Raw genomic sequence first — 11,927 nt, 5'->3', positions numbered from 1 at the left:
GGGGCTTAAGTGGAGAGCAAATGTTTTGAGAATGATGAGGGCAAAGAATGTACAAATGTGCTTTACACAATTGATGTACGTATGGATTTTGACAAAGAGTTGTATGAGCCCCCAGTAAAATGATTAAGAAATTTTTAAAAATTTAATTGTTATGTTTGAATCTAAAGTTGTAGTCACTGTGTCAATCCATCTCCTTGAGGGCTTTCCTCTTTTTCACTGCCCCTCCACTTTACCAAGCATGTCCTTTGCCAAGGACTGGTCTCTCTTGACCACATGTCCAAAGTACGTGAGAAGAAATCTTGCCATCCTTACCTCAAAGGACCATTCTAGCAGAACTTGTTCCAAGATAGAGCTATTTCTTCTTTTGGCAGTCCATGGTACTGTCAATATTCTTCGCCAACACCATTGGTATTCTTGAACACAATATAAATGTAAACTACCAGAATTCTGGGTGCTTTTTTTTAAGGCTAGACTAAAGAAGTACACAACAAAAGTGTCTTGCCCACAGCATGGTTGGCATTAAAGAAATAATTTTATTGAGATATAATTAACATATCATACACTTCCATTGTTCAGTCATATTAAAGAGTTGTGTACTGATGACAGTACAATAAATTCTAGAACATTTTCTTCCCTCTTGTACTCATGATTAGTTCCCCATTTCTCTCCAACCTCCTCTTCCATATATCAAACAAGGCACTATTCCAATTACTGTCTCTACAGATTTATCTATCCTCGATTTCATATATTGGAAAACATACCCAAAAAAGACTAACAACACTATCAAAATAAACCAGAGGGGAAAAAAATCTCATTTCAGAACAAACAGCAGAAAATATTAAAAATTAGAGCAAATTTAAAATGAGGTCCAAAGGGAGATCAAATGATTTAGTATTACATTTTAACCTAATTAAATCTGCCATAATTGAGTTTACAATACTCCTTGTCTGATAGAAAGGCTATTCATCTCCCTCTACTATGGTCAGAGGGGACTCATCAGAGGCTTAATCCATGTGTTGACTCTGCAAATGGGTTTGGGGCTCCCATTGTCATCCACAGCCTTCTGCAAATCGAATGGACACAATTTAAGCTCTGATACCATTCCCTTCTTTGGATTTGGATTCTATTATTTATCATCCTTGGATGACACAGGCTGTTGTGCTTCTTCCATCTGGACTTAGTTGGTGCCTCACTTACATGGCTGCTTCTCTGAAAACAAGCCGTTAAGACCCCCCAGCCACTATTCTTTTTTAATAGCCAGGCACTATCTGCTTTCTTCACCACACTTTGCTCATGCACCCATATCTTCAATGATCTCTCCATGAAGGTGAGCATCAAGGAGGGCCATGTGGTAAGAACTAATTGTTCATAGATTGGACTAGAATTAAGTCCAAACTTCAAATCCACTTGTCTATGGTAAATCTCCGGTTCACTTTAGAGGCCTCATTATCATTTTATCCTGGCATTGTTTTAAGTGCTTTGCATACATAATCCGTACTTAATCCTTACAGCAACTCTATGAAGGCAGTAAGGAGCCTCGAGTTGCAAATGGTTACGCAATAGGCTGCTAACTCAGAGGTCAGTGCTTGGAACTCAGCAGCTACTCCTAGGAGCCTGGAGCTGGTGATCTGGTCCCATAAGCATTACAGCGTAGGAAACCCCAAAGGGTAGTTCTCCCCTGTCATACGAGTTTGTTATGAGTCAGAATAAACTCCGTGGCACACAACAACTACGCCCCCAGATTATAGATGAGGAAACAAAAAGCTCAAAGAAGTCAAGCAACTGGCCAAAGGTCATACAATTTCTAAACGGAGTAGCTGGTACTCAACTCTAGGCACTCTGCTTCCATTAAGCTTGAATAGACAGATATCTTTTCATATATGTGGTTCCCGATCATTGTATGGAAACATTTTATTTTTTAAGAAACATTGGACCCTAATTTACCATTGACTTACACGAATACTTAAGGGATTTTTTTAACCCGCCATCAGCAAGAGTTCCTTCTCCCTTCCACTTTTTTATAAGTTATTGACCTGGAAGGTTCATAATTCAAAGAGAGACTACGGTCAGAAAGGGTTCTGCAGTGGAACCCCTGGACAGAATTAGCGACCATCAGCTGTGACCTGCTCTGGTTTCTCTAGCCTCTAGTAGTTGGTTTCAGCCTTAGGTGGCAAACGATTTCAAAGATCAGAGCAGCTCCCTGAGGCCCATTTCCTCCCCATCCCTTGACTTTCACCACCCGCCATCCTCCAAGGGGTTGTCCACAGCTGCTTTCTATCTTTTATAACCCGGAGGAGGACATCAATGGCATTCCATCACAACTTTTCCTTTCTCAGGGGAGGTACTGATCGGCAGTCTGGCTCTCTTTCCCATACAGCTCCGTAGAACTCTCCGGAATTCTCATGATACCATGCAAGATGTAGAGACTTTCTTCCATTTCCCTTGGTTCTTTCTGAGGGCGATTCTCTCTTGCAAATGGAATGCTCCTAAGTCCAGCGACACTAGGCCCTCTAAGCGGTAGCCTTGTTCAAGAGTGTTGTCTTGGCTCTCCGAGCCAACAATTTGGTAAATATTGATTCAGTTACTGTGGTATGCCTTGAGGCTCTGAGTGGTCCAAGTGAGTCTCTAAGGCAGTGGTTCTCACCCTTCCTAATGCTGCGACCCTTTCATACCATTCCTCATGTGGTGGTGACCCCCCCAACCAACAAATTATTTTCGTTGCTACTTCGTCACTGTCATTTTACTACTGTTATGAATTAGGCGACCCCTGTGAAAGGGTCGTTTGACCCCCTAAGGGGTCACAACCCACAGGTTGAGAACCACCGCTCTACGGGAAAGGTTGGCCACCTCAGCCAGAGGCACCTCAGAAGAACAGCTTGGTTATCTTCCTAAAGATCACAGCCATGAAAACCCTGTGAAGTGCACTTCTATTCTACACCACATGGGATCACCGTAAGATGGAACCAACTCAAAGGCAGTTGACTTATTAGTTTTACTATTTGCCTAAAACAAAGACCAGACCAACCCCAACCCCCAAATCCCACCTCGTTTCCATCAAGTTGATTCTGATTCATAATGACCCTGTAGGATAGAACTGACCCCATGGGTTTTCCAAAGCAGTGAGCCTCATCTTTTTCCCTCATAGCAGCTGGTGGGTTTGAACTGCTGATCCTAGGTTTCGACGCTCAAGGCATAAAACCACCACATCACTAGGGTTCCTTCTGCCTAGTACTGTGAACCTTGGGCCTATTATCAGGAAAGACTCTTCCCTGGAAAAGGACACCATGCTTGGTTAACAGAGGGTCAGTGAAAAAGAGACTCTCAACAATATGGTGTGACACAGTGCCTGCAACAATGGGCCCAAACATAATGACCGGGAAGCCCTGGGCAGTCTTTCATTTTGTTGTACATTCGATCACTATGAGTCAGAACTGACTGCTGTTCGGTGTCATCAAGTCACATTGAACTCATAGAGCCTCTATGTACACTTGACCAGACAGCAAGCACCTATAACAACGACAGCTCCCTGAAGTCTGCTGTGGAAGACTCCAACCCAAACTCACTGCTATCTAGTCAATTCTCACTCAATAGGACCCTATCGCACAGAGTAGAACTGTCCATGGGTTAACAACACTGTACATCTTCCCTGGAGTAGAAAACCTTATCTTTCTCCCTCGGAGCAGTGGGTGATTTAGAACTGCTGACCTTGCAGCTAGCAGCGCAGCATGTAATCTACTAAGCTACCATGGCTCAGGAAGAGTATAAACCATGACCAATAGCATAGGTAACCCTCCGGTGGCTTCTAAAGCAGAATCAAATCTCAACATCTCAACCTCTTCTACATTCTGGGTGATCTGGTCCCTGCCTTCCTTTGCCTGTTCAACACCTACCAGTACCCCCTTCTTTCCCTGTGCTCCGGGCAGACCGGGTGCCCTTCCTTGGACACATTCAGCTTGTTTACACACCAGTCAGGAAGATGTGTTCATTTTTCCTTCTCTCTAGAACAGTCTGGTTCTTTGACATCAAGCCTTCTCCGCGTACTCTATCTAAAATTGAGTGACATCATCCTGGCCCAGTGACATCATCCCATTTTTATCCTGCCTGTAACCATAAAAAAAAAATGAGAAGCTGATACCAAGAGCTCAAGTAGAAAGAAAATGTTTTGAAAATGATGATGGCAACAAATGTACAAATGTGCTTGACACAATGAATAGATGTATGGATTGTGATGAGTTGGACGAGCCCCCAATAAAATGATTTTAAAGAAAGAAGAAAGAAAGAAAGAACGAAAGAAAGAAAGAAAGAAAGAACGAAAGAAAAAGAAAGAAAGAAAGAAAGAAGCTCTGTAGGCTAGGCGTTTGACTACAAGGTCAGAGGAGGTTCAAACCCATCAGGCACTTTGTGGACGAAAGATGAAGCTCTTACTTCCCATAAAGATGGGAAACCGGAGGGAGCAGTTCTCCCCTGCTCTCTAAGGTGTCTATGAGTCCGAACTGACTGGCTGGCAGCAGGTTGGGTTTGTAGTTCACTAACCGTCAGAATGGTTCTGATTTATTGACTTCTCTCTCTTTCACCTAGAAGGTAAGCTGCAGAAGACGAGCCTATCTTTTTGATTCCCTGTGCTATCCCACGTGCCTAGAACAGCATTTGACTTTTAATGAGTGCGCAAGTAAATATTTACAGATGAATGAATGATTAAGCAGTAACTTGCTTGCTTGTTCACTGGGCATAGAAGCACATCATAGGAGTTCAGAGGAAGAGGAGAGAAGGGGAATACTTTTTTATAAAGGAGGCCAGAACAGAAGTAGGGTATAGACAAATAAGAAAAAAGAATTTCAGAACACTTTTTTTTCCTGTCAGAACACATTTGTATGGTTTTGAGATGGAATCTTTCTCTAGCGCAGTGGATCTCCACCTTCCTCATGCCGAGACCCTTAAATACAGTTCCTCACGTTGTGGTGACCCCCAACCATCAAATGACTTTCGTTGCTACTTCCTAACTATAATTTTGCTACTGTTATGAACCCTAATGTAAATATCTGATATGCAGGATGTATTTTCATATTTACAAAATGAACATCATTAAAGCATAGTGATTAATCACAAAAACAATATGTAATTATATATTGTGAAATATTTCTAATGACAAATAAATAAAAATTTGTCGTGAAGCACGGTGTAGCATGGGTGACAGTCTTCACTTCGGGTACTCGTAGGTGGGCGTATCTGCGTGTGGGCAACCTGCCTGGGGATGGATAGAGGAGCGGGGTCTCTGTTGCTAAGACCATCGGAAATGGGTGTTTTCCGATGGTCTTAGGCAACCTCTGTGAAAGGGTCGTTCGACCTCCAAAGGGGTCTCGACCCACAGGTTGAGAACCACTGCTCTAGGAAGCTCCTTGAAACCTTCCAGCAGTTCCTTTATAGAAGAAGCCTAATTCACCAATGGGAATGTCATTCAATCAAGACAATCTCGTAACAACAAAAAAAAGGAACAATTAGCCATTTTCTAACATTATCTGTTTTGTAAATAATACTCTAGGCCCTTATGATGAAAGAAATGTAAACATTTATGGTTAATTAGCTGTTGACTTATTTGGGTAGAAATGATTTTGCCAAACCTCTGTCTGAAAACCTTGGGAAGTTATGAAATGAGCTCAGAAGTAACAGACTCAAAGGCGTCCTCCTGGGAGCAGACAGGTCAGGAATCTAAAGAAAGGAACCCAGGGGATGGATGACATTGGCAAACCGGGTGTGCATCCCCCCTGTATGGGCCATATAGCAAGGTAGGCCTCACATAGTCAGCTTTACCCAGTTCTTCAAGAAAAGCCAGAAATCCAGATTTTATGTGAAACCGCCTGTGCTTTTTTTTTATGTTGGCCACTGATTTAAATATTTTTAAAATACTGCAGAGGCCAAACAAAACATGTCTACAGGCTGAACTTGGCTCAAAGACCCTTGTCCTGGCTTTCTAAGGTCCCCTCCAACTTCTCAAATGCCTGAGTCCATGAAACTTTTAAAAACTTGACACAAAATCTAGGTAAACATGTCAAAACCCTGATTAGCATAGAAACCCCCTTTTAAGGCCAAAACAAAATATTGTTTGAAGGAAAGTAAATGAATACTCCCTGTGTTTTTGAGTTCTGGCCAACATGATGTTTTGAATGACTTGTTCGCTATTTAATTAAGCATAGAGAAAGAGATCCAGGAGTCTAAAGGAAGGAGTTGTCTCTGTTTTAATACCGATATGAAGAACAAAATATAAGGACTTACCCCCTCAGGTGAGGGAATTGGTGCTTAGTGCCCCAAACAAAATCAATCCAGAATATTCAAAGTAGATTCCTACTCTTGATGTTTAACAGTCTAATCTCATTGGATATAATGCTCATCAGCAGAGTATTAATCCCAGCACCCAGGGACTCCGTGTCTTTTTGAGAAATAACTATAATGATAAAAATACTCATTCAAGAAGCATATAAAATACTTTAATTATTTTCTTAGACGTTTCTAGAACAAAGTAAGTACTTTCATGTTAACTTTGCTCAGATAGGGTGGGGTTGGCTTGGAATTTTTAAATGATAGTTAAGTCCATTAGCAAAGTCAATTGTTTCCACATGACCAAAACATATTAATAGGATAGCGTAGTAGTTACATCATTTCACGCCAAATTGATAAATAAGTGTAAGGGTGAAGTCTAGCCTGTCAATCAGGTCACAGCTTGATGATGCCTCCTTGTGGCCTTGGCATTCCAATAAGGATTTTGGGAACTCCCTTTCTTACTCCCCAGGAGGTGGGATGCACTCTCACTCTGCTTCATCTTCCTGTTGACAAACCACATGAGGCCGTGCTGAGGGCAGCCAGAGCCCTAGAGATGTGTCCACCACCCCACTGGATCCGCAAGACTTTGCACCCACTGGCCTGTGATCTTTCTGCATTTTGCATCATTGCCTAAGACTGTGTGAGTCTGAAGAGAGATTTATGGACTAGTATCTACTTAAGGACTTGATCTAAACTGGGCTGGGATGTTTTCTTAATATACAATTAGTCTTGGATATACTGTAAAGCTCTTTCTTATATGAGTGTCACTGGATTTGTTTCTCTAGTCAACCTGGTCTAACACAGATAGCTTTAAGGCTTAATTATTGTGCAGGTCATTGTAAAACATTGTGACCCCTGAAAAAAAAAAGAAAGACCTAAGAATATTTTTAAAAACCTTTGGTGTTAAACTCAGATTGAGCCCAGTCAACTTTTATGTTTTATTATTTTTAAGACACATGGAAACAATGTGAAAACGAAATTAAGACAACAGTTTTAAAAAGAATAAATATTTAGAAATATATTTAATAAAATAAATTTAAAGACTTATTTGACAAATGACAAAAATTATTGAAAGAGAGGGAGAAGAAGAATTAGAACTGATTGTGATGATGTATATCCAACTCCTTTAAAAAACAATTTAACTATGGGAATGTATGAAATGTGAATATTATATCAAGAAAACTACAAAGAAAAAAAAAGAAACCAACATTTGACCAGTGGTTCCAATGAGTGAAGGAGGAAGAGCTTTTGCTGAGGGGGCATTGAGTTTATGTTCATGGTGATGGAATAATATTTGAAAAGGATACAAATAATGGTTATACAACACGAAGATGATAATCAGTGGCACACACAGAAGTTGTTGAAATGGAGAATGTTTTGTTATGTATATTTTTCCATAATCTAAAAAATAATTATATGAATAACAGTGAGTACAAGGAAGAAGATGTTCTAGAATTGACTGAGGTGATATTGTATAACTTTTCTTGATATGAGTGAATTACTGGATTGTATGACATGTGGTTGAAATGCCAATCACACTGTTTCAAAAAATTATTGAAAGAAATCAGAGAATATGGAAAATTCAAACATACAACCCAAATCACCCTTCAGTCAATTCCAATTCATGGCAACCCCATAAGACAGCGGAGAACTGCCTGATAGGATTTCTAAGGTTATAAACCTTTGTGGAAACAGAGTACCACAGCCTTCTCCCGACGAGCGGTTAGTGAGTTCAAATCACGTTAACCTGCCACCAGGTTAGCAGTACAGTGTTTTAACCCTGTGCCTCCAGGGCACGCTACATTAAAGAAGCCATCGCAAAAGACCAAATATTGTATAACTCCCTTTATATGAAATATCCAGAATAGGCAAATCTACAGAGCCAAGAGAGCACGGTAGAGTAGTAGTTGTCTAGAGATTGGCTTGATGGAAGAAAATGTTAAAAAATAAAAAGAAAGAAAATATTCATTAAAAAATTGGCTTGATGGGGGTGGAGGTGGGGATATTAAGTGTCTGCTAATCTGGATAGGTTTGCTTTAGGCATGATGAAAATGTTCTAAAATTGAGTGTGGTGATGGCTACACTAGTCTGCATATACTTAAAAACTACAGAATTGTACAATTTGGAAGGGATTATATCTTCCTGACCTGTTAAACATGTTACGATATTCTCCCAGACGTCTAGAACTTACAGGTTTATTTATTTCACGTTTATTGATTACCTACAATGTACTGTGCTAGGTGCCACTAGAGCAAAACAAAACAAAAAAAACACCCTGGATGTAAAAACGCTGTCAACTCACCGCCATCAGTCAATGCTCACTCATAGCGCCCCCCTGTGGGTTTCTGAGACTTCTAAAAGAAGCCCTGGTGGCGCTGTTGGGTAAACATTGGACTGCTAATCTCAAGGTTGGAGGTTTGAACCTCTTGTGGGAGAAAAGTGAAGCTTTTAAGGCTGCTCCCTTAAAGATTTAGCCTCAGAAAACTTTAAGCTTTTTTAAGGCTGCTCCCTTAAAGATTTAGCCTCAGAAAACCTACGTAGTGTTGCTATGAGTTGGAATCTACTGGATGGCAATGGGTTTGATTTGGGGCTTTTATAGGGTAGTTCTATGCTTACCTAGGGTTGCCATGAATCAGAGTCAAGGTGAGGGCACACAGCAGCAACTGTCTCAAAGAGTTCATAGTAAAGTGCATGTGCATCAGTGACTACAATACATGAGCGCGAGTGAAGATTGCTCCCAAGGAGGAACCGATTGTTAGGATGAGGGAGAGATGAATTCTTAATGGAAGAGATGCCATTTGGAGCTTGGAAGGGCTTTGGGATTTGGAAAGGCATTTTCCGTGAGCAAGTCACTCTAGCAATGTGTGTGTGTGAGGGCAGAGATGGGCGTAGCAACACACTGACTGACGTGGACATGAACAATGGCTTGGATGTGAAAAGTGTTCTGGTGTTTCAAGCCTACCAAGTACTCCAATTGGCTTGGAAGGAGAAATTGTGTCTAAGATAAGACAGATAGGTGAGGCCAAATTCTTGAAGGCATTGCACACCACACTGGGGAGTTTGAACTTTCCTGAAGGCTTTTAATCGGGGGTTACGGCATCAGAGCTGTGCTTTAAATGAGTGTTCTCTCCCCCCTACCCTCCCTTCACCCCACTCCCACCCTGTGTCACACTGCCAACTACCCAGTGCCTCCTCAAGTTAGAGGAGAAAGTGAACCCAAGAGGCTTATGATCTCAAGATAGGTGCCAGGCACATCTAATGCTGAAATGTCAGAACAGCAGAGATTCAGAGATGTTCTAAAAGTTTCCAGAAGGTCACTCACACATAATGTACAAAGAGGGATCCAAACAATAGCAGGCTCTCAAGCCCAGTAATAGATACTAGAAGATTACTGATTGAGGCCATACAAAATGCAAGAGAGAAAATTTCAAGTCAGACTTCCCAGTTAAAATATGAATTAAATGAGAGGCTAAAGACCTTTTCAGACAAGCAAGGGATCAGACCTTTTCTCTCTCGTGCGATTTTTTTTCTTGAAGAGCTACTGAAGACTGTGCTCTGACAACCTCAGCATGTGAAACAAGGTTGGGCTTCAGGAAATTGCATCCAATCTGGGAGAGTGGCATGCAGACAGCTCAGGGTGACATTTGTGCAGCAGGTCCGCAGAAGAACGTTGGATTAGGGAGATGGTAGACTCTGGGAAGGTGACCTATGAGATACGAGGGGATTTGATATAGTGTCTAACACTACGGAGAAGTAATAAAGAATTGAGGAGACAGGTGGATGCTAGATAAGGTCTGAGCAAACAAAGCAAAACAACTGGCAGTTAGAAATTCCAAGAAAAGTACATTGTAGAGAAGGAAAAACCATCATAGTATATTACTAGACTACACAGTAAACAGTGGTTGTTTGTCATGATAAGATTTTTTGGAGGGAATTCTTGGTTTCTAATAATAGTAATGTATTGCTTTTGTTTGTTGAAAGCTAGCTGGTGTGTCACAAAAGAATTTAACTTTGTTTCAATTTTACTTTTCCTCCTTTTATAACCACGCAGACCAGTGTTTAGGTCTGATGGATAAGGGATCTAGAGGGTTTTTTTTTAAGGCTGTGACCTTTCTTAGTTTATCATCTTGATACATATTTTAATTCTACAAGTATAAGAATGAAATCTAGTTCTGACAGTTGACCTGGAGAGAATAGAAACAATTAGAAGGATAGCGTGATCATCATAACAAGAGGCAAGGAGGGTTTAAACTAGGCTGGTCAGGTTTTCTTTGAAACATTGCTAACCAGGATGGTATTCAACCATTTTATTGCTTAAGAGCTAGACCATAAATTATCGAACGAATATTGAAGCAGATATATTCGATTCATATTTATAAAGGTATCTGTCTGTTAGGAATCTCATCCAAAAGCAATCTCCTGAGTAAAAACTTTATCTATTTTGCTTACTGCTACCAATACCCTGGACCTAACATAGCGCTTGGCATCCAGTGGAAGCTTGATAAATATTCATCGAGTGAATGAATAAGTCTTAACACATTTGTGTAATGCCAAATTGTTTTCTTTCTTATTCCTAAAATGATTCTTATTTGTAAAATGAACCCTTCCTGAGATGGCAACAAAACCATAGCTACATCACTCTGGACTCTCCTTTCTTGAAAAAGACAGAGTAGAGTGAGACTCATGAAATCTTATGAGAAGCAGGGCAATCTTGCTTCAGGGGTACAGAAAAGATCTGCATTGTGAATGAGCATATTAGATAAAGGGCTGGGGTGGGTCGGGTGGGTTTCTTTTATTTGGGGTTTTCAAGATTCCACTCTCATTATCTTTAGGAAATCTACCCTGATCAAATACGTAGTTGAAAATCACCATCTGAATATTTTCCAAACAAGGTGTTTTAACATCAGAATGTTGTGCAGTCACCACAGGCTTCCTTGGAACTTGAGAAGGCTCAATATTTCAAGGGGGTAAGGGCTCGAGCAGTATTGTTAAGTTATACAACTGTCTACAGGCAGCGCCAAAGAAGTTCTGCATCAACATACTCGAAAATGGGAACGCGATGTTGGTTACCCACTAGATGAAAACAACTGAGCAGATATTTAGTCTGCAAGTCCATTTCCCGAATCCTCTTGGAACTCAGAAGACTGAACGTTTAAGAGAATGCTTCAGGGATCAAGGACACCAGCCAGCCAGGCTAGGTTCTATGTAACCCCCACCATTTCAGAAACTGCTATGTAGGTCATAGACAAATAAATTCCTCTATAGGGAGTTGTTGCATCTCCTAGACATTTAAGTGTATGGTCTGACTACTTTAATAAGGCATGATACTATAGCAAAAAAAAAAGCAATATCTATGAACTGCATGAAGACACTCACTGCATGAAGGCTTACCAACACCCTGTGATGTACAGGTAACACAACCTTGCTTGCTGAAAGTGAGGAGGACTTGAAGCACTTGCTGATGAAGGTCAAGGATTGTAGCCATCAGTATGGATTACAGCTTAATGTGAAGACCAAAATCCTCACAACTGGACCAATAGGCAACATCATACTAAATGGAGAAAAGGTTGACGTTGTCAAGGATTTTGTCTTGCTTGGATCCACAATCAGTG

The 11,927-nt window shown here is 40.8% G+C and overlaps 1 non-coding gene across 1 annotated transcript; it reads right to left on the bottom strand.

The window, feature by feature from the left end:
* Positions 1–10,280: 10,280 nt before the first annotated feature.
* Positions 10,281–10,405, bottom strand: LOC115869076. The gene has a single exon (XR_004045983.1). It is a non-coding gene; the product is annotated as a small nucleolar RNA SNORA61 (small nucleolar RNA).
* Positions 10,406–11,927: the final 1,522 nt, after the last annotated feature.

Source organism: Echinops telfairi, unplaced genomic scaffold, assembly GCF_000313985.2.
Source record: "Echinops telfairi isolate 266 unplaced genomic scaffold, ASM31398v2 ScPeMD7_20;HRSCAF=75, whole genome shotgun sequence".
NCBI lineage: Eukaryota > Metazoa > Chordata > Mammalia > Afrosoricida > Tenrecidae > Echinops > Echinops telfairi.
Note: the sequence above shows the minus strand (reverse complement) of the source record. Positions and strands in the feature narration are given on the sequence as shown.